At 49.5% G+C, this 23,825-nt stretch overlaps 1 protein-coding gene across 1 annotated transcript in view; it reads right to left on the bottom strand.

Annotated features, from left to right (window-relative positions):
- Window positions 1-20,820, bottom strand: part of TMPRSS9 (transmembrane serine protease 9) — a 54,633-nt gene extending 33,813 nt beyond the window's left edge. The window contains exon 1 of the mRNA XM_055429926.2: window positions 20,770-20,820. The gene's annotated coding sequence lies outside the window, so the exon portion shown is untranslated. The remainder of the gene's footprint in view (window positions 1-20,769) is intronic.
- Window positions 20,821-23,825: the final 3,005 nt, after the last annotated feature.

Genomic DNA, 23,825 nt, shown 5'->3' with positions numbered 1-23,825 from the left:
TGGGGGAGTTCCCTGAAGGTCCAGTGATTAGGAACTTTCACTGCTGTGGCATGTGTTCAATTCCTGCTAGAGGAGCTAAGATCCAACAAGCTGTGCGGTGCAGAAAAAAAAGTGTGAGCTGGGTAGCATTCTCATCCAGAGGCTCAACCAGGGAGGATCCACTCCTGAGCTCCCTGCTGTGGCCAGAATCTGGTTCCTTGTGCTTGTAGGGCTGAGGACCCCTCTTTCTGCTGGCTGTCAGCCAGGGGCTGCTGTCAGCAACAGAGAGCTGTTGAGCTTCACACAAATTCAGAAAGCACTTCAGCTCCCTCTTGACTCTCCCTCTAGATATCTTGCCAACACCTACAGTGACCAACTGTCTCAGTTTCCCTGGGATTTCTCTGTTTTAGCCACATAAGCCCCACATCTCAGAGAGAGAGAGTGTGTGTCTCTTACGTCTCCTGCATTGGCAGGCAGGTTCTTTATCACTAGCACCATCTGGGAAGCTATCCTCATACTATATGACTGTTATTTTTTTTTCTGGTTGTGCCACATGGCATTTGGGATCTTAGTTTCCTGACCTGGGATTGAACCCATATCCCCTACTTTGGAAGCAGGGAATCTTAATCACTGGACTGCTAGGGAAGTCCCTATTCTATGACTTAATGACAAAACGTGTAGGAGGGTGGATAAAATAGAACACTCTAAAAGCAAACAGAAATAAACTTTGGCCTTTGCCCCCAATTCTGGAAAGTGGTCTCTGGGAGACTGAGGTCAACCACGTGGGTGAGTGATGAGTCAGTCAGGGAATCCGTCGTGCCCAGTGAAAGCTCTGTGCCCTGGAGCTTGGGGAGCCAGCCTGACTGGCGGTGCTTCAGGTGTGTTGTCACACAACAATCCCGGGAGAACACTGCATCCCAACTGTGCAGGGAGAGGACATGGAACCTCCTGTTCATGTCCCCCACTCCCAATTCATATGTTAAAACCCTAACCTTCCATGGGTTGATATTTGGAGGTGGGGGCCTTTGGGAAGTGATGAGGGTGGGGCTCCCCCAGAATGTGATTAGTGCCCGTATAAAGGGAACCCAGAGGAGAAGAAAATGGAAACCCACTCCAGCATTCTTGCCTGGGAAATCCCATGGACAGAGAAGCCTGGTGGGCTACGGTCCATGGGGTCACAAAAAGCCAAGACACTACTTAGTGACGAAAGAACAACTAGCCACATGTGACTACTGAGCACTTGAAATAAGTTAAGGTATGCTATAAGCAAAAAATGCTCACTGGATTTCCAAGACAGTGTGAAGAAAAAAGAGAAAGCGTGTAAAACATCTTACAATCTTTATACTGACTATATGTTAAAAAGCATCTAGACTATATTCGGCTAAATAGAATATTATTTAAAAATTTTTTTAAAGAAATGAGATGAATAACTAATGAAAATCTCCTGTATGGCACAGGGAACTCAGTGTTCTGTGGTGACCTAAATGGGAGGGAAATCCAAAACAGAGAGGATGCATGCTAAGTCGCTTCAGTTGTGTCCGACTCTTTGCAACCCTATGGACTGCAGCCCACCAGATTCCTCTGTCCATGAGATTCTCCAGCAAGAATACTGGAGTGGGTTGCCATTTCCTCCTCCAGGGGATCTTCCTGACTCAGGGATCAAACCTTCATCTCTAATGTCCCCTGCACTGGCAGGTGGGTTCTTTACCATCAACACCACCAGTATGTGTATACATACAGCTGATTCACTTTGCTGTACAGCAGAAACTAATATGGCGTTGTACCCCAGAGACCTCCCTGGACCCTCTGCCATGAGAAGACACAGCAAAGAGATGGCCACTGATGAGCCAAGAAACAGGGCCTCAGCAGACACTGGACCTGCCAGTGCCTTGATGCTGGATGTCCAGCCCCCAGTATTCTGAGACGTAAATGTCTGCTGTGTATCAGCTGCCCAGTCTTGGTATTTTGGAACGGCAGCCCAAAGGGACTCAGACAGCTAGACTCAGCCCTATGTCTCTCTCCCTTTAGTTGATCTTAATCCATCATCTTATTTTTGTTAATATTTTTATTAACTTATTTAGCTGCATCAGGTCTCACCTGTGGCTTGTGGGATCTAGCTCCCTGACCAGGGATGGAACCGGGACCCCTGTATTAGAAGCATGGAGTTTCAGCCACTGGACCACCAGTTGTTGCTCAGTCATTCAGTCGTATTTGACTCTCTGTGACCCCATGGACTTCAGAATGTCAGGCTTCACTGTCCTTCATCATCTCCCGGAGTTTGCTCAAACTTATATCTATTGAGTATTGATGCCATCCAACCATCTCATTCTTTGTTGCCCTTTTCTTCTCCTACCTTCAGTCTTCCCCAACATCAAGGTCTTTAACCATCAGAGAAATCCCTTAATCCATAATCTTCATTCCTCTGTTACAGCTAATCTTAAACCATAACTGTGACTATGACAGCACTTACTGATTTCTGAGTCTTTCTAGTGAATTGTCAAACCTCATGGTGGTTTTGGGAACCACCCCTGCTTATTAGCTTCCTGGGGTGGCCATAACAAAGCAGCACAAGCATGGGGTCTTATACGAGATGACCTCCCAGTTCTGGAGGTCAAGAATCAGAGGTCAGCATGTCAGCAGGGTAGCTTCCTCTGCAGCCACGAGGGAGAACTTGTTTCAGGCTCTCGCCTGGTTTCCAGGGGTGGCTGGTGACCTTTGATGTCACTTGGCTTGTGGCAGCGTCACTCAGTCTCTGCCTCCATCTCTACACTGCCTTCTCCCAGTGTCCAAACGTCCCCTTGCTATAAGGACAGCAGCTGTATCGAATTAAAGCCCACCCCAATGACCTTGTTTTAACTTGACTGTTTCTACAAAGACCCTATATCCAAATGAGGGCACCTCCTGAGGTGTTGGGGGTTCGGACTGAAATGGTGGGAACACATTCACCCAGTACATCCCTGAACTTGCAAATGACCTCAGAATCAAGGGCAGTCCTGCACAGAGGCTGTGACCTCTGACCACGCAGTTCTCCCCACCAGCCTCACAAAGGAAAAGTGTTAAAGGAGAGGGTATATGCCCATTAGGATGCTTATCGTCAAAAACCAGAAGACAGCAAGCGCTGGCGAGGATGTGAGGCAATTAGCCCCGTCATGCCCGGTCACTGGGAACACAGACCAGTGTAGCCAACAGGGAAGCAGTCTGGAGAGTTCTCAAAAAACTAAACACAGAACCACCACATGCTGCAGTAAGCTGACTCCTGGGTATACATACGCCCAAAAGAACAAAAAGCAGGATCTCAAACAGATATTTGCACACCTATGTTCAGAGCAGCACATTCACACTGGCCAAAGGTAGAAGCAACCCAAGTGTCCACTGGTGGATGATGGATAAACACAGTGTGGTCCATCCACAGAGTAGAATGTTACTCAGTCTTAAAAAGGAAGGAGATTCAGACACCTGCGACCACCTGGATGAGCCGTGAGAACATGACGCTCAGTGACAGAAGCAGACACAGAAGGACAGATACTGATTCCACTCACAGGAGGTCCTGGAGGAGCCAGACCCACAGACACAGGAAGCAGATGATGGGGCCAGGGAGTGGGAGGGGACTGGGAGTCAGTGTTTAATGAGAATGGAGGTTTAGCTTGGGAAGATGAAAAAGTTCTAGAGATGATGGTGGGGATGGTTGCACAACCATGTCAATGTGTTTAGTGCCATCAAGCTGTGCACCTAAAAATGGTTATGATGGTGAATTCTACATTATGTATAATCTACCCTGGTAGCTCAGATGGTAAAGAATCCGTCTGCAATGTGGGAGACCTGGATTTGATCCCTGGGTTGGAAAGATCCCCTGGAGGAGGGCATGGCAACCCACTCCAGTATTCTTGCCTGGAGAATTTCACTGACAGAGCAGCCTGGCAGGCTACAATCCATGGGGCTGCAAAGAGTCGAACACAAGCCACTCAGCACACACACATAATCTACCCCAATAAAAATAGAAAGGAATTGAGAGAGAGGAACTGACATATGCCAGAAGCAGAGAAGTGAGAAGGGAAAACTGTTCACAGACAGAAACACCCAGAATGTGAAGGCCAAGAGGGATTATCTGAACAAACGAGCAAACCCAGGAGAGGCCAGGCCGCTGGCAGCCCTGACCCAGCTAGGAGTCCGACAAACTCCGGCCTGGACGCGCACCAGCGCATTCATGCCCTGGCACGACCCTGAAGCGGCCTCCTAGAAGGGCGCAGAAACCGCATCCAGATGTTGGCAGGTCTGGTGTAGGGCAGATAAAAATCAGACTCTGAAATCTGCCTTGGAACCAAGGGAAGCTCAGAAAATACAATGACTGTTTGGTCCAAAATACCCGACAGTGTCTCCAGGCACTTCCACAGAAAGAGCATTTTGCCTGGACACTGTGGCAGAGAAGATAATGTCCACAAAGACGCCCCTGTCCTAGTCCTGGGACCATGAGTACATGTCACAGGGCAGAAGGGACTCTGCAGGTGGGATTAAGGCCCCTGAGACAGGGCCACTATAAGAGGGAGGGGAAGGGTCAGAGGCAGAGAGACAGGAGATGCTGCGCTGCTGGCTGTGAGGATGGAGGGAGGGGCTGCAAGCCAGGGATGCGGCGCCTCTAGAAGCTGGAAAAGGCAGGAGCCGGTGCTCCCCTGGAGCTCCCTAAGTTACAGCAGCAACAGGAAGCTAATATAGGCTCCTTGCAGGCCATGCCACACAGTGCTCAGCCAAGACAGAGCTGTGTGTTAAGTTGGGGCACTGAGCATTTTCTTAGGAAGAACACCTTGAAAATGGGAACTGCCCTTCCCCCACTACTCTCTCTGGTCAGGTGCAAGGACTGCTAGTCGCCAGAAGACCAATGACCACATTCCGGCTTCAGCCCAACTAGTTCCATGGCCCGAGCAGGGCAGTGAACCTCTCCAGGCCTCAGTTACTGGCTGGTCGTTGATCAGCTTTGTGCCTTTAATTCTAATTTTCGATAGCAAGCGGCTGACCATGTCTTTTTGTCTTCCTAGAATTCTTTTTCCAAAGGGAAAGTCCACTCCAGTCATATGCCCCACCCACTACACTAATCACAGTAGTGACTGGTCCACACTGGACCCAGGGCTGCCAATCACAATAACCAATCCTCCACCCCCATCAGTGATTGGTCCATCCTGGACCTTGGCCTGTCAATCACAGTACCCGCATCTCCATCCCTATTGATGATTGGGCCACACTGGACGCAAGCCAGCCAATCACAGTAACCACCCATCTACCCCCACCAGTGATTGGCCCACAGGGCCCGCCAATCACAGTAACCACCCCTCCATCCCTATTGATGATTGGGCCACACTGGACGCAAGCCAGCCAATCACAGTAACCACCCATCTACCCCCACCAGTGATTGGCCCACAGGGCCTGCCAATCACAGTAACCACCCTTTCATCCACATCAGTGATTGGTCCAAAGGATTGCAGGCCAACCAACTTTCTTCCCTGAATTTCAGTTGTACGAAATTGCCACTTTTGTAGGCCAAAAACAACAGGACATGATCAACTTCATAGGGCTTCTCTGGCGGCTCAGACAGTAAAGAATCTGTCTGCAATGCAGGAGATCTGGGTTTCATTCCTGGGTGAGGAAGATCCCCTGGAGATGGGAATGGCTACCCACTCCAGTATTCTTTCCTGGAGAATTCCATGGACACAGAAGCCTGGTGGGCTATCGTCCATGGGGTCGCAAAAGGTTGGACCTGATTGAGCAGCTAACACGTTCACACAACTAACAACAGGAGAGAGGGCGCAGCCTTCTTGCCAGTGGGGCTCCTTAGCTGCCATGGCTAGGCTTGAGGCCATCGGCTGCCATCTTGACCTCCAAAAGAAAGGCAGGAGGATGCGGTCAATTCTGAAGGAAGAGACTGGATGGATGTAGGGAGTACAGCCAGAAAAGGACCTCAGGGGACAAGACAAAGTGACCCAGCCCTGCCTGGGGCCAGGTCTTCTCTGGACTAGCCAGGCACAGGAGCCAAGCTTCACTCGAATGGTTCAAGCTGGGGTTGTCTCTCTTATATGAATCTTGGACAAACCAAAGTAGGGAGCCGTAACTTCTACAGGGACCCTACAGCCCTTCACCACCTCTCCCATCATTGTGAAAAAAGAGACCACTTGATCAACACAACATCAGATTTATCCAGATTCTAGATAGCGTCACCTCTGCACACACGGGGATCCTGTTTCCATGAGGCCTGGGCAGAGCCATGCACAACCCATGGTCAGGAGAGAACCTCTAAGCTAAGCGCACCATCCAAGTCTGAAAAGGGTCCCTGGAGACAAAGGAGCCTCACATCAGGTCTTCATGTTCTCATTCACTGGCCTCCTTTTGAGCAAAATCTTGATGGACAGCATAAGCAGCCACTACATAAAGCCTGTGAAATGATTTGTAAGTGGCACACACGCCACAGTCTGTGAAAAAGCCCTTCTTCCTCCCCAGGAGAGCCCAGGGCTCACTTATCCACTGACAACCTCCAAGTATTAACAGAAATTTCCAGCTCAAGTTGCTCTGGAGCTTCAGTCAGGACTGCCCTGGACCTGGACATCTCCCCCTGCAGCTCAATGTGTCCCCGAGGTGGGGGAATCCTCCCCCGACAAACCCCTCACCCCTCTTCTCCTGAGTTCTCTGGTACCACCTCTCTCATGGACAGAGGTACGCTAACATTGTATAGGAGGCGGTGATCAAAACTATCCCCAAGAGAAAGAAAACCAAAAAGGCAAAATGGTTGTCTGAGGAGGCTTTGCAAATAGCTGAGAAAAGAAGAGAAGCAAAAGGCAAAGGAGAAAAGGAAAGATATACCCATCTGAATGCAGAGTTCCAGAGAATAGCAAGGGGAGATAAGAAACCCATCTTCTTAAGTGAACATGCAAAGAAATAGAGAAAACAGTAGAATGGGAAAGACTAGAAATCTCTTCAAGAAAACTGAGATACCAAGGGAACATTTCATGCAAAGATGGGCACAACAAAGGACAGAAATGGTAGGAACCTAAAAGAAGCAGAAGATATTAAGAAGAGGTGGCAAGAATACACAGAAGAACTGTACAAAAAAGGTCTTTATGACCTGGACAACCACGATGGTATGGTCACTCACCCAGAGCCAGATTGCTGGAGTATGAAGTCAAATGGGCCTTACAAAGTATTACTACCAACAAAACCAGTGGAGCTGATGGAATTCCAGCTGAGCTATTTCAAATCCTAAAAGATGATGCTGTTAAAATGCTGCACTCAATAAGCCAGCAAATTTAGAAAACTCAGCAGTGGCCACAGGACTGGAAAAGGTCAATTTTCATTCCAATCCCAAAGAAGGGCAATGCCAAAGAATGCTCAGACTACCACACGATTGTACTCATTTCACATGCTAACAAAGTAATGCTCAAAATCCTTCAAGCTAAGCTTCAACAGTATGTGAACTGAGAACTTCAGATGTTCAAGCTGAATTTAGATAAGGCAGAAGATCCAGAGATCAAATTGCCAACATCTGCTGGATCATAGAAAAAGCAAGGGAATTTCAGAAAAAACATCTATTTCTGCTTCATTGACTATGCTAAAGCCTTTGACTGTGTGGATCACATCAAACTGTGGAAAGTTCTTAAAGAGATGAAAATACCAGACCACCTTACCTACCTCCCAAGAAACCTGTATGCAGGTCAAGAAGCAACAGGTAGAACTGGTTATGGAACAACAGACTGGTCCAAAATTGGGAAAGCAGTACCTCAAGGTTATATATTGTCACCCTGCTTATTTATCTTATATGTAGAGTACATCATGTGAAAAGCCAGGCTGGGTGAATCACAAGCTGGAATCAAGATTGTTGGGAGAAATATCAACAACCTCAGATATGCAGATACCACCCTAACGGCAGAAAATGAAGAGGAACTAAAGAGCCTCTTGATGAAGGTGAAAGAGGACCATGAAAAAGCTGGCTTAAAACTCAACATTCAAAAAACTAAGATCATGGCATCTAGTCCCATTACTTCCTGGCAAATAAATGGGGAAAAAATGGAAGGAGTGACAGACCTTATTTTCTTGGGCTCCAAAATCACTGCAGATAGTGACTGCAGCCATGAAATTAAAAGATGCTTTGCTCCTTGGAAGAAAAGCTTTGACCAGCCTAGACAGCATATTAAAAAGCAAAGACATCACTTGGCCGACAAAGGTCCATCTAGTCAAAGCTATGATTTTTCTAGTAGTCATGTACAGAGGTGAGAGCTGGACCATAAAGAAGGCTGAGCACAGAAAAATTGATGATTTTGAACTGTGGTGCTGGAGGAGACCCCTGAGAGTCCACTGAACAGTAAGGAGATCAAACCAGTCAATCCTAAAGGAAATCAACCCTGAATATTCATTGGAAGGACTGATGCTGAAGCACCAATACTTTGGCCACCTGATGTGAAGATGTATCAGGTGGGTACACCCAGCTCAGAGAAATTTCCAGACTCTCATCAACTCCTCAAGGACAGACCTGGGCCCTCCACACCTGTCCCTTACCTCATCTCCCTGCCAAGTCTTTGCAAATGGTTGGCACAGAAAATGTGTTTGTTTCTTTACTGTTTAAAAATATTTTAAAGTTTTATTTATTTGGTTGTACCAGGTCTTAGGTGCAACATCTGGGATCTAGTTCCCTGACCAGGGATTATACCTGGACCCCCTGAATTGGGAGTGTGGAGTCTTAACCACTGGACCAACAGGGAAGTCCTGAAAATGTGTTTATTGCTCAAGTGAAAAGCTGACAGTTTTACCAAAGGAGAAATGGGTGACTGCTGATTAACTCTGCAAAAAGTAGATCAAAACCCTCCGAGTTGCAACATCTCTGGGCTGCTTTATCTTCTATACAATTTTTTAAATTATTTATTCGGCTGCTCCAGGTCTTAGTTGCAGCATGCGGGATCTAGTTCCCTGACCAGGGATCAAACCCCAGCACCCTGCACTGGGAGCACAGAGTCTTAGCCACTGGACCACCAGGAAGTCCTCTCCATATAATGTTGAGGCATAAAAATTGAAGGTGGGATTGATCGCCAGTGAATTTTGTCTTTAGTCATCATGTAAAGTCCATTTGAAACCCAGATTTCCCTAAATACCCATATTTCTAAATTGAAATAAAGTTCTCAGCAAGATTTAAAGTCCAGGGAACTTCCTTGGTGGTCCAGTGGTTAGGACTCTGTGCTTCTACTGCAAGGGAGACGTGGGTTCTATCCTGGTTGGGGAACTAAGATTCCATATACTGCACTGTTCAGCCAAAAAAAAAAAAGATGTAAAGTCCATTTAGGATTTTTTTAAAAAGTCAGCTTAGACAAATTATTTGGGGCTGGGTAGACCAAAAAACAAAGCTGTTTGGATGTCTCTCCTCCCTTTCACTCAGATGTAATGGAGACAGCCTGGCTGGGACAAGCAGGTGTTTCACTGGGGACGGAGGCAAAGGGGGTGGAAGATCCAAGAAGATTCTTCGAGCCCCTAATCTCAGACAGCCAAATATCTTCTAGAATTGGCTTCATTTTATTTTTTGCAAAGATTAGGCGTGGAATACAAAAGCGGAGTAGAAGGAGGGAAGATAAGAGAGAACAGGAGACTGCTGGCTCCACTCGGTGACCTCAGGCTGAGAGAGCACCCTTGACAGGATGAAGCCTAATTTAGTTTTCTAAAAGCAACTTTGGAGGATAAGTTACCACCTGGGCTTGAGAGATACGTGAAAACCCCCCAGGCAGATCTGAAGAACGACTCCGAGGCAGTGAAGCAAGAGAAATGAGTAGGTGGGAGACACCATCCCCAGTTACAGAAATGATCCTTGAAAACTTCCAAAAGGATCCGCACTGGCTCTGAGACCCGAAACAAGAGCCCAGACACAGGGACGGAGGAGGAAAGGGCTGGGGAGGAGGGATAGTCAGGGAGTTCAGGACTGACACGCACACACTGCTGTATTTGGACTACATGGGGGACTTCCCTGGTGGTCCAGTGGCTGGGACTCCATGGTCCCAATGCAGGGGGCCCCAGTGTGATCTCTGGTCAAGGAACTAGATCCCACGTGCCAAACTGAGAGTCGTCATGCCACAAATAAGACCTTGTGCAGCCAAACAAATAAATAATATTTTTTAAAAATAGAATGGATAACCAACAAGGACCTATGGTAGAGGACAGGGAACTCTGCTCAATATTATATAACAACCTAAATGGGTAGAGAATGTGTAAAAGAACAGATACATGTGGACTTCCCTGGTGATACAGTGGATGCAAATCTGCCTGCCAATCAGGGGACACGGGTTCAATTCCTGGTCCAGGAAGATCCCACATGCCGAGCCGCAACTAAGCCCCTGAGCCACAACTGCAGAATTCTTCAACCCTACAGCCCGTGCTCTGCAACAAGAGAAGCCACTGCAATGAGAAGCCCGAGCACCACAACTAGAGAGTAGCCCCTGCTTACTGCAACTAGAGAAGACCCAGCACAGCCAAAAATAAGTAAAATTATAAATTCTAGTACAATTAAAAAAACCGACACACTTTAAAAAATAGAATGGATAACCAACAAAGACCTCCTGTGTAGTGCAGGGAACTGTACTCAGTACTATGTAATAACCTAAACGGAAAGAGTTTAGAAAAGAATAGGTATATGCATTTGTATTACTGAGTCACTTTGCTGTACTCCTGAAACTAACACAATATTTCAATCAACTAGTGATAGTCGTTCAGTCGTGTCTGACTTTTTTGCGACCCCCTGGACTGTAGCCTGCCAGGCTCCTCTGTCCATGGGATTTCCCAGGCAAGAACACTGGAGTGGGTTGCTATTTCCTCCTCTCAACCCAGAGATTGAACCCGAGTCTCCTAAGTCTCTTGCATTGGCAGGTGAATTCTTTACCACTGAGCCAAATATTGTCAATCATCTAGACTCCAAAATAAAAAAGTTAAAAAAAGAAAACAAAAAATAGGAAAAAGCTGTAGAATCTACTATCAGAACACAGAGACTGCAGAGCCAAACTGTGAAGCTCAGCACCCAGGTCTCCATCTGAGCCTGCAGCTGCATCAGCCCCCTCCCCGGAATATAAACCATTGTCATCCCACAGCCCAACTCTCGCCCCACCAAGGCAATGATGGGGTGACCAATATGGGGTGACAAATCACCCCAGGTCACCTGGGGCTCTTCCAGATTGAACCTGGAAATCAGGACATTTGGTCACCCTACTCCCCCCTCTGTCTTCATGTGCCAGGGAGGGTCTGGAGCCATCTGGGGGTTCCCAAGGAAGGGCTTGAGCTTTCCAGGTGGCGCTCTTGGTAATGCAGGAGATGCAGGTTTCATCTCTGGGTCGGGAAGATCCCCTGGAGGAGGGCACGGCAACCCACTCCACTATTTTTGCTTGGAGAATCCCATGGATAGAGAAGCCTGGTGGACTACAGTCCATGCGGTCTCAAAGAGTCAGGCACGACTGAACACACACACACACATGGAAGGGCTCAGCCAGGGGTACCCCCAAAACTGAGCTGTCCTTGTGAATGAGGCAGGAACAGTGTCTGTTTCCAACCTCCCGATGTGCCGTGAAGTGGCTCAGTGTAAAGCCAGTGTGTTCTCAGTGCCTCCTAAATGCCTGCCAGAGCCTGGTTCCAACGAGAGTGAACCACATGTACAGAGCCTCCGGGAAGGAGCCAGGCCGAGCGGGGTTGGGGTGATGAGACAACAAGCCTCAGGGACACCAATCACCTCCTCCATCAATGAGATCGATAGGGACAGATATACACACATGACTACACAGAAAATAGGTTAACTAATAAGGACCTACTGTACAGCACAGCGGAGAAGGCAATGACAACCCACTCCAGTGCTCCTGCCTGGAAAATCCCAGGGACGGCGGAGCCTGGTGGGCTGCACAGAGTCGGACATGACTGAAGCGACGTAGCAGCAGCAGCACAGCACAGAGAACTCCATTTAATACTCTGTAATGACCTGTATGGGAACAGAACCTAAAAAACAGTGGATATATGTGTATTTATAACTGGGTCACTTTGCTGTACACTTGAAACTAACACAGCATTGTAAATCAACTATGCGTATGCTCAGTCATGTCCAACTCTTCGTGACTTCATGCAGGGACTATACCCACTAGGTTCCTCTGTCCATGGGGATTCTCCAGGCAAGAATATTGGAGTGAGTTGCCATGCCCTCCTCCAGGGGGTCTTCCCCACCCACAGATGGAACCCATATCTCTTGCATCTCCTGCATTGGTAAGCGGGTTCTTTACCACTTGTGCCACCTGGGAAGCCCTTAAAGATCAATAGTATTTTCTGAAATCAAAACTCAAAATTAACACCAAGAAATCCACGACCAATCAAACAGCAACATTTTGCATAAAGGCAGGCTCCCACACTGCACTCACTCACTCACCTTTCTCTCTTCGTCCCCATCCCAGCCCTCTGTGTGTCATCTTTGCTTACAATGTTAATATTTTGCTTCTTAAGCTTTCTCTTGCATTCACTGGGTGTGTCCATTATTGCACTGTGATATCATTTCTCTTGATCTTGAGCTTCTTGGCATTCCCTTAAACTTTTGGGCCCAAGGTAAGGGTCCTGCTTACTGTTCGTTAGTCTGGGCCCCCGAGGACAGTCACGATTCAATAGCACTGTCTGACTTTTTCCTCGGTCGTTTTGTTTTTTAGTTCCACTCTCTTATGCGTTTTCTGTCTGTGCACGTCAGCAACTAAGTTTTCATTTTCAAAAAGCTTTTAGGTTTAAAAAGTAGATTTACAAGTTAAAAAAGAAAATGTTCTAGGGACTTCCTTGGTGGTTCAATGGGTGAGAATCTGCCTGCCAACACAGGAGACACAAGTTCCATCCCTGGGTTGGGAAGATCCCACATGCCTCAGAGCAACTAAGCCGGTGAGCCACAATGAGCCCCTGCACTCTTAGAGACTGTGCTCTAGAGGCCATCGCAATGACAAGTCCTCGCACCACAACTAAACTGTAGCCCCTGCTCGCCACAACTAGAGAAAAGCCCACACAGCAATCAAGTCAAAGTCAAAAGCAAAAATAAACATTTTTAAAAAGAAAATGTTCCAAAATTGATTGTGGGGGTGGTTGCATATATTTGTGAAAATATCCAAAACCACCGAACTGGTTTACATTGTGAACTTTATGAAATGTGAATTATATCTCCATACAGCTGTTATTTTAAAAAAGAAAAAGGTAGACCATTTAAAGAATATTAAATATTTTCACGGACTACCTGCAGATGTGCACCTTGCCCCGTGATCCCATCCAGTCTATGGTTTTAATAACACCCTGACATCTCCAAGCTCCAGGCCAGATTTATCTTCTGAATGCCCCACTTGAGTTGGCTTCTAGAACCTCCTTCCAGGTGACCTGAAGTGATCCCCACACCTGTGTGATCACCTCCCCTTGAGTGTGGTCAGGACTTGTGTTAAGTTTCTAAGCAGTAGGATATGGGGACTCATGAGAGTCAAGAGGAGACACAAGTTCCATCCTTAAGTCAATCCTTAAGGAAATCAACCCTGAATATTCACTGGTAGGACTGATGCTGAAGCTCCAATACTTTGGCCACCTGATGCAGACAGCCGACTCATGGGAAAAGACTCTGATGCTGGGAAAGATTGAAGGCAGGAGGAGAAGAGGGCAGCAGAGGATGAGATGGCTAAATAGCATCGTTGATTCAATGGATATGAACTTGAACAAACTCCAGGAGATAGTGAAAGACAGGGAAGCCTGGTGTGCTGCAGTTCATGGGGGTCACAAAAAGTCAGGCCGGACTTAGCAACTGAACAACAAGATGGGGACTTCCCTGGTGGTCCAACGGTTAGAACTTCACTCTTTCACTGGTCAGGGAACCAGATCCCATGAGCTGCATGGTCAAAAAGAAAAAAATGGCAGTAGGATATGGCAGACGTGATATCACTGTCAGGACTAAATTATATCATATAAGACGCCTATCTTAGCAGACTGAAGACCTTACTGGCTGGCCTGCTGACAGGGTGAGCTTATTCGAAGAACCTGTGTGGGGAGGTGCTCTGGGTGCCTCTAGGAGCTGAGGGTGCCCACCAGCCAAACCCTTGGTCACCTGCACCAGTTAGGAAGTGGATCCTTCTCTGTCCAGCCTTCAGATGAGAACACAGCCCAGCCAGCCTTCTGACCACAGCCTTGTGTGACCCTGAGCAGGGGACCCAGCTAAGCCATGCCCAGACTCCTGACCCACAGAGACCAGGAGATGATAGGCATGAGCCGCCTCAAGCTGCCAAACTGATGGCTATTTGTTACCACAGGCCAGTGACTGACAAATGGCTTGGGTCTGACACACGCCCAACTGACAGCCCTTCTCAGCCCCAAGGATATCTGTTTCTCCCAGGTTTCCCCGCCTCAGACAGAAACTCCATGCTCAACATCACTCAGACCACCAATGCCTGAGGTCCTCCTGAGGCCTTTCTCGCAGCCTCCATCCAGTCTGCCTGATAATGCTGTCACTGCCTCCTCCAAAAATGCACCTGGGGCATTTCCCTGGCGATCCAGTGGTCAGGACTGCCCCTTCCAATGCGGGGGCCTTGGGGTTGATCCCTGGTTGGGGAGCTAAGATGCCACATGCTTGGCAGCCAAAAAGCAAAACATAAAACAGAAGCAACATCATAACAAATTCAATAAAGACTTTAAAAACGGTCCACATTAGGGCATTCCTGGTGGCTCAGTGGTAAAGAATCCGCCTGCCAATGCGGGAGACTTGAGTTCGATCCCTGATCTGGGAAGATCCCACATGCCTTGGAGCAGCTAAGCCCAGACACCACAACAATCAGTCCTGTGAGTGAGAGCCCAGGAGCCACAGCTACTGAAGCCTGTGTGCCTCAGAGCCTGCGCTCTGCAACAGGAGAAGCCACCGCAATGAGAAGCCTGCGCACCACAATTAGAGGGTAGCACCCACTCGCCACAACTAGAGAAAAGCCCTCGCAGTGACAAAGACCCAGCACAGCCAAAAATAAATAATTTGTTAATGGTCCACATTTTTAAAAAGACCCATTAAAATTTATATTTTAAAAATGCACCTAGGATTAGGCCACCTGCACCACCTCTGTGTGTGCTAAGCCACTTCATTTGTGTTCAACTCTCTGCAATCCCATGGACTGTAGCCTTCCAGACTTCTTGGTTCATGGGATTCTCAAGGCAAAAATGCTGGAGAGAGTTGCCATTTCCTCCTCTAGGGGATCTTCCTAACCTGGGGACTGAACCCACGTCTCTTATGTCTCCTGCTTTGGCAGGCAGGTTCTTTACCTCTGCGCTGGGCTAAGCAGAGAGCTCCCAGACCCTGACCCGAGCTGCGTCCTCGACGTCTGCGGCTCTCACTCAGGGCATAAGCCCCTCATGACCCAGCCCCACCCACTCTTTGCTGTGCGTCCTCAGCTCCCTCCTCCTGCTCCAGCCACATCAGCCTCCTGTTTCTCACACACACAGACACAGCCTTGCCCCAGGGGCTTTGCACGGTCTGTGCCTTCTATCCAGTGAGCTTGTCTACACCCTCAAGGCCATTACCTCCACTTCCCCTCTGCATCCCCTGATGTGTTTTCTCCCAAAGGGTACCAAATTGCACCAGTGACAGCAGAAGGTAAGGTGGTATCTGCTGAGGTGTGGAACCTGGAGTCCCTTTGGAAGAAGTGGCTGAGCACTGGAAAGGGAGTCAGGACAAGAACAAGCACAGCCCAATAAGTACGAAGAAAGCAAGTTATCCTACTCTCCACCCTGACCTCAAGTGCCAGGGAGTTCTAGTTTGATCGCTCCAGGTGATACATCATTTCTCAAGAGAATGGAAGTGCACTGGGGAAACGCCTTCAGTAAGTCAGCAAGCATGTAAGGCAGACAGATGTATGTGTTCAATCGCTCAGTTGTGTCCAACTTTGTAGCCCCGTGGACTGCAGCCCATGATGCTCCTCTTTCCCAGGCGAGAATACTGGAATGGGTTGCCAGTTCCTACTCCAGGGGATCTTCCCAACCCAGGGATTGAACCTGCGTCCCCTGTGTCTCCTGCATTGGCAGGTGTGTGCTTTACCACTAGCTGCACTTGGGAAGCCCACCTGGGAAGTCTATGTGGCAGGCATTGCACTAAATGATAATTACATATGTTATCTAATCTATGATCACAACCGTCCTACAAGACCAGCGTATTCTGACTGAAGAGGAAACAGAGGCACACAGGAACTGGGACACTTGCCCAAGGTCATGGGGGATTGTGGTTCTAAAGGAGGTCCACAGATTTCTTGCCACTCTTCTCTTTGGTGGAGCCTAAATCTCTTCCCTGAATATTCATTGGAAGGACTGATGCTGAAGCTCCAATACTTGGGCCCCCTGATGTGTAGAGCTGATTCATTTTGAAAGACCTTGATGCTGGAAAAGACTGAAGGCAGGAGGAGATGGGGCAACACAGGGTGAGATGGTTGGATGCCATCATCGACTCAATGGACATGAATTTGAGCAAACTCCGGGAGATAGTGAAGGACAGGGAGCCTGGTGTGCTGCAGTCCATGGGGTTGCAAAGAGTTGGACTTGACTTAGTGACTAAACAATTCTCTTCCCTTAGAGTGTGGACTAGACTTGACTCATGCCTAATGAATAAAAATACCAAAAGCAACGGCCTGAGACCTCTGAGTAGGTTGTAAAAGGCACTGAGGCTCTCCCCTGCCTGTTCTGGGGGAGTTGGCCACCATGTAGTAAGGAGGCTCAAGCAGCACCATGGGAGGTCCTGCTGGGGAGGAGTCATGTGAGGGGCCTCCTGGAAGCTCCAACCCCTGTCCCCATCAGGCCTTCAGAGACAGCAACCTTAAGAGGGACTCTCAGCCAGAATCCCCAGACAAAGCACTCCCAAATTCTTGCCCAGAGAAATTAGAATAAGAAACATTTGTCTTCATGTGTGAACTTTGGGGAGAATCTGTTACACAGCCACTGAGAACTGATACACAAGACTCCAAGCCCCAGGACTTTTCTGTCTGGCTTTTGGTTTTCCTTCTCAGGAACCACACATTGTATTATTGGTGTTCCACACCATTCTGCCATGAATCTTCATCTTGTGAGTTTTTTTTTTAAATTTGGCTGCCCCAGGTCTTAGTTAAAGTATGTGGGATCTTTAATTTGGCCTGTGAGACCTAGTTCCCTGACCAGGGATGGAACCAGGGCACCCTGCATTGGGAGCACAGAGTCTTAACCACTGGATGACCAGGGAAGTCCCTCCTTGCTTGTCTTTAACAGCCAATTATATCTTGTCAGTTCAAACCATAATTCAGCCCCATTCATGGGGTTGCAAAGAGTTGGACACGACTGAGCGACTGAACTGAACTGAAGAGGAAATAAGGGGTTTGGGGTCACTTTTTTCCAAGCACAGTCAACTGTCAACTTAGCAGAGCCTTGGGATTTCCCTGGTGGTCCAGTGGTTAGGACCCTACCCTTCTAATGCAGGAGGTATAGGTTCAATCCCTGGTCAGGGAACTAAAATCCCACAAGTCCTGTGGTGCAGCCAAAAAATAAACATTAAAAAAAACCAAAAAACCAACTTCAGCAAAAACCCAAACCTCACCCCAGCTTTGCTCCCAGGCTCCTACATTTCTTCCCCTCCTCAATCTCAATCCTTTGCCCACCTCTCTGTGTAACTTTTTTTTCTTGCCACTCATCCAAGACAGTCTTGCATCCCATTGGTCTTCCCTCTTTGCCTCCACGGCAGCCAGCGCTGACCTATGCAACAGGCTTCTCCCATCTGCATTGCAACCTCTCCTGTTCCTCCCCACCCGGCTCTGCTGTCAGGCTCATGTCCAGCCAGGACACTGCCCCTCCCCAACTGCCCCAACCTCATGAAATCACTCACTCAGCAAGCCTTTAGGAAATTTAATAAGCTTGGTCTTTTTTTTTTTCCTTTTTGTCTGTGGACTTTTTGTTAGGTTTTCATAGGAAGAGGTGTTTGTGAGAGAACTATTTGCGCTGATGCTATCTCATGTTTTTGGAGCTTTTTAATGTGCACAGAGGAAAGGAATCAGGGAGCCTGTGGGTACAGGGAGGCGGTTGAGGCAAGGAGCTGATAAACACGGGTGACACCCAGGGAAAAAGATATAGACATAAACATGAAAAAAAGAAACTTTCAATCACTTGTGACTTGTATAGTTAAAACAAGTACAGGTTCTCAGTGCAGTGGGAAATCTCAGATTAAATACCAGAACAAAAAAAGGTCATTAGTGCAAAAACCAGGGAAATCTAGGCAAAATTGATTGCGAGTGTTTATGTTCATTTTAATGTCAATTTTTTTTTTCTTTTGGACACACTGCACAGTATGCAGTATCCCCAACCAGGGATCGAACCCATGCACCCTGCAGTGGGAGTGCAGAGTCTTACCCCCTGGTCCACCAAGGCATGCATAATAAGTCTCTTCAGTCGTGTATGACTCTGCGACCCTATGGACTATACAGCCAGTCAGGCTCCTGTCTGTCCATGGGATTCTCCGGGCAAGAATACTGGAATGGACTGCCATGCTATCCTCCACGGGATCGAACCCAGGTCTTTTACATCTCCGGCATTGGCAGGCGGGTATTTTACCACTAGCGCCACCTGGGAAGCTCCAGGATGGTCCCTAAGGTCAGCTTTCTTAGTTTTGATCACTATGCTATGGCAACGCAAGGTTTGAACACTAGGAGGCACTGGGTGAAGGGTGTACCAGGATACTCTGTGCCATCTTTGCAATGAACAGGATTCTGAAATCAACTTTCTGAGTTAATAGAGGAGTGGGGAAAACAGCAAAGCCTGAAGTAGACATGAGCCAGCCACCCGGAACATGTTACCCTCTACTTGACTTGAGAGCCACGCGTATTCAGATAATGGGGAACAGCTGTTTCCCTGGTCCCACTGTTACGTCCATGGGATGTGCTTGTGACCAAAGAGAAGCAGAAAGGTCGTGTCTAAGATCTGTGTGGGGCTCACAGCCTCAAGTCAATTAATTCAGCCTCACAGCACCCCCACGGGGAGGGGGCCGGCAGCATCATCCCCACTTTACAGATGAGGACACAGGCTTGAAGGGACAGCTCCTGTCTGCCTCTGTCATTCTCTCCCTCTTTCTGTCCCTCTGGGTCTCTTTGTATCTGTCTCTATCTCTGCCTCTCCACGTCTCTGTATCTCTGTCTCTCTAGGGGTCTCTGTCTCCTTCCCCCACCCCCTGCCTACACACACACACAGACACACACACACACACTTTCTCTCACTTCTTGGAGTTCAGGAATGTCCCCCACCCTGTTGGTGGGTCTCCATCACGAAATGGGCACGGCTCCCCAGGACCCTGCAGTCAGGTAGAGCAGGTGAGCCGTGGGGACAGGGACCGAGAGCTCTAAACCGTGCCCCAGGGCAGGAAGAGAGATGGTGAGCGGAGGAAGTGACTGGGGCCAGGCCCCAGCTCCCCTGGAGCCAGCCACAGACCCACAGGCACTTCCTGCCTCCCTGCCGCTGGTTTCTCTTTCCTGGGCTCCACGGATGGAAGCAGATGCCCAGACCTTCACATCCTCCTTCAGGAGGGACACACTTCCCTGTGCGTGGCTGTGGGCTCCCCCCAGGGTCTCTTTCCTGCCACCCATGTCTGTGGTGCCAGGAGCAGACCTTTCTCCATGAATCCTGTGCCATGTGGGGTGCCCAGACTTAACCAAAGGCCACCCAGCTCGCCTCCCTCTGAGGCTCTTCCAGTTCCACACTTTACACTCTGAACTTTGAGAATCCTGCCTTAAACACACACACATCTCCTCTCTGGTGGCCTGTGGGGTCCGCCCCTCCAGTCCCTCACTGCAGGCGCATCAGCAGCAACACTTAAGAGACGGGGAGAGTGAAGTGGCTCAGTCGTGTCCGACTTTGTGACCCTATGAACTGCAGCCCGCCAGGCTCCTCTGTCCATGGGATTTTCCAGGCAAGAGTATTGGCGCGGGTTGCCATTTCCTTCTCCAGGGATCTTCCCAACCCAGGTATCAAACCTAGGTCTCCCTTATTGCAGGCAGACTCTTTACCTGATCAGATCACAATGAATCAGAACACCTGACTGGCTATTTGGTGGGACATGAGAGCTACACGTGGTGTCCTGGGGAGGTCCCAGGGACTCCATCCCCACTTCCCAGACAAGCAAACTAGGAAGGGGGTCCACACACACAACCACCCACAAAATCATACAGGATCTCACAGTGTAGTCACACACACAGCCACGCACACCCGCGGTCACACAGACACACAACGTACAGGCAACCCCACGCTTGAGACCACACAATTATGCACAATTGGCTCACATACCACACGTGCTGCAGGTAACTGACTAGGACCCCATTCGAAACCCAGGCCTTGTGAACTGCCCATCCCAAATCCTCGTCGGTTTTTCACGCCCTAGCAAGGGACTGGCTGAAAGAAACCACAGGGAGGAGAGCAGAGGGACCCTCCCCAAACCCCTGGAGACCTCCCCGTCTCTGCTCCCCCACCCCGTTTTCTGCCGCCCCATTCTCACACCCATCCCCCCATGCGGGTTTAGTCGAGCTAATGGCGGGAAGGCAGAAGAGCGGCCACCGGGGACAGGGAGCGCTCAGGATCCGGAAAAACACAGGGCCCCCGGCCGCGTCTACAGAGCAAGGCCTCATACACACTCCCCGAGGGCGTCTACACAGTCCGACTCGTCCAACAACCCGGACCACATCCGCACCGCACCTGCTCCGTCTACACAGCCTGAACCCAGGCGTGGGGAGAGGGCGGCCACCTCATATCGGGAGACCCCAGACTCACCGCTCTCGGCCCAAGGCTGCACAGCGCAACCCGGCTCCCTCCACAATCAACCAGGACTCCAACGGCCTCGGGGATGGGGCGGGGCTGAGGGCGGCACCAGGTGGGAGCACCGCCTCCCCCGGCCCGGGCAACTCCTGGGCTGGCCGCCCTCCTCCTCCATCACCGCCCCCCACGCGGCACCCCTTCCCCTGCTCACCTGAGACCCACCCGCGCCGCTCCCGGCTCCCTGAGGCTCCGAAAGGACAACTGGGTGTGGGCCGTCCTGCGCACCTGGTCAGGAGCCCAGGTGGATCCTATGAAGGACCTGGTCCGGCGGAGGCCGGGAGCGGGCAGCCCCGGGAGCCACTTGGGGCGCCCGGTTCTGGCCCCTCGGATTTTCTGGGAGCTGGGGAGGCCAGTGCGGTCCAGGTAGAGGGTGTGTCCTGGGCAGGTGAGCCCACGTGAGCAGGTGACCTGGGACAGAGGGCAGCGGAGGGGAGCAGAGCGCTGGGGGGAGGGGTGTGTATGTGAATATCCAGGGTAGTTTATTAAATGAACTTTAACATTGTAAAATGGTTTCAGAGTTTTGAAAGATTCCTGAACATAGTATGGAGAGCTCCTACATACTTGGTCCAAGGTCCCTGCGTTCCTGACAGCTTGCTTTCGCGCGGTGGTTTGTGGGCAGTTACCAACCATATTCCCTAATCCCTTAGGCTACAACTGGGTGGCCAGGGAACTGTTTGCTGCTTGCATTCCCCTTGGAGCTCCTCCACAGGAGGAGCCCCTGACCCCTGGCTCCACTCCCTCCTTCCCTCAGAGCAGCCTCAGAGCTTTCTAGAACTTTAGTCCCCTCACCTGCAGGTGATATACCTTGCCCACCTGGCTGAAAACTCTCACCCCTCTCCAGGCCACAGTCCAGCCTCCTGTCACCTCTCCATCAGAGCCCCAGACAGACTGTCCGGTGTCCCTCAGGCTGGATGGTCACCTCCTACAGGAAGCTTTCCCTGCCACCTGTCCCTGCAGGATAGAGCTGGGGGCTGCTCCCTTGCTGACCCTCAGACCCACTGCCTTCATAGACAGACATGTCCCAGGCCTGAGCAGAGGGCTTGGCACAAAGCAGAGGTGCAGTGAACCAGTGAGTGAATAAGCAGGTGGATGGATGCATAAGATCTGGTCTGCTTAGTGGAAGAGAATTGCTATTGCTCAGGTCCGCTTCGTAGCTCAAACACTAGACGCCGCTGTCGATTGTGATGAGAGGTACAGCCTGGTGGGAGCCTGGAGGAGCTGGGCCTGCAGCCTGACATCAGTCTGGCATCAGCTGACATACTTCAGTGCTTCCACGGCAGTGGGTGAAGTGAAAGTCGCTCAGTTGTGTCTGACTCTTTGCAACCCCATGGAATTCTCCAGGCCAGAATACTGGAGTGGGTAGCCTTTCCCTTCTCCAGGGGATCTTCCCAACACAGGGACTGAACCCAGGTCTCCCACATTGCAGATGGATTCTTTACCAGCTGAGACACAAGGGAAGCCCAGTCCTCCCATGGACAGGCAGGGGTCTAATGGCTGGGGCTGCTGCCTGTCTTTGCCCAGCTTCTTGCTAAGCAAAGGATCTGCATTCTTATTTACTTATATTTTATTGATGCTTTGAAATTGCGGTGCTGGAGAAGACTCTTGAGAGTCCCTTGGACTACAAAGAGAACAAACCAGTCAATCCTAATGGAAATCAACCCTGAATATTCACTGGAAGGACTGAAGCTGAAGCTCCAATATTTGGGCCACCTGATGTGAAGAGTCCACTCATTGGAAAAGACCCTGATGCTGGGAAAGATTGAGGGCAGGAGAAGGGGAGGACAGAGGATGAGATGATTGGATGGTATCACCAACTCAACGGACATGAGTTTGAGCAAAGTCTGGGAGATGGTGAAGGACAGGGAAGCCTGGCGTGCTACAGTCCGTGCAGTCGCAGAGTCAGATATAACTTAATGACTGAACAACAACGATTTATTTTTAATTGGAGGATAATTTACAATGTTGTGTTAGTTTCTGCCATACATCAAATGTGAACCAGCCATAGGTACAGAGATGTCCTCTCCCACCTCCTACCCTATCCCACCCCTTTAGGCTGTCACAGAGCACCTGGATGAGCTCCCAGCATCATACAGCACATTTCCACCAGCTGTTTTACGTATGGTAATGTGTATGTTTCAATGCTGCTCTCTCAATTCATTCCCCCCTCTTTCTCTGCTGTGTCCACAAGTCTGTTCTTTATGTTTTTACGACTGTGAATGAGTATGTTATGACCTGTGAAAATGACACGAACACACGTTTTGGTGTCCACCAAGTTTTTGGCCACAATCACACCTGTCTGCTTAACTGTTGTCTGATGTTTCTGGTTACATCGCTGGGTTGATGACTTTGCCGGTCGTGACAGTGACCGTGTGTCTCTAAAAGGCTCCAACAATGACCACCTGGTTTTTTACTGACACAGTCTGAGGTTCCTGCCATGGGTGATTCCGTCCCTGCTTCTTAGATCAGCACAGACAAGCTGACAGCATCAAACTCAGGCAACAGACCCTACTACTTGCCCCTTCCCACATGAGGGCCCCCGCTCATCAGAATAAGTGGCTGTCCAGCGGCAAAGCTGAAACCTGGCTTGGGTGGCACTACCCACATAGGTTGAGGGTTTGCTCAGGACGCGTCCCTCCACACAGCGATTACTGCAGGACCACGGCTTCCCTTCTCAGCTTCCCTACCAGCTCCCACCCCGCCCCACCCACTTACTCCCAACCCACTGAGCCACAGAAAAGTGAAAGGCCCAGGCATAAATATCAAAAGCTGTGTTTAATTACAAGATTCAAACAGAAGCAAGGCAGAAACAGCAAACGGAAACTTCAGTAACTAATATCCCGCTTTGAATTCCTTGACATTAGTCAAACTTCAGAAACAGAAAAAAATAAATTCCATCCGCGTTCGAACATTGACGACGTACAAAATGGCTTACAGGAAGACGTGGTCCTCCGGGGAAGGACAGGGTCCGCTCGGACCCTCTCTCCCCTCCCCACCTGCCCGGTGGCCGCCTC

This window comes from Moschus berezovskii, chromosome 8 (assembly GCF_049115385.1).
Source record: "Moschus berezovskii isolate FMDL1 chromosome 8, NW_MosBer_1.0, whole genome shotgun sequence".
Taxonomy (NCBI): Eukaryota; Metazoa; Chordata; class Mammalia; order Artiodactyla; family Moschidae; genus Moschus; species Moschus berezovskii.
The sequence above is the reverse complement of the archived record's forward strand: the minus strand, read 5'-3'. Positions and strand labels throughout refer to the sequence as shown.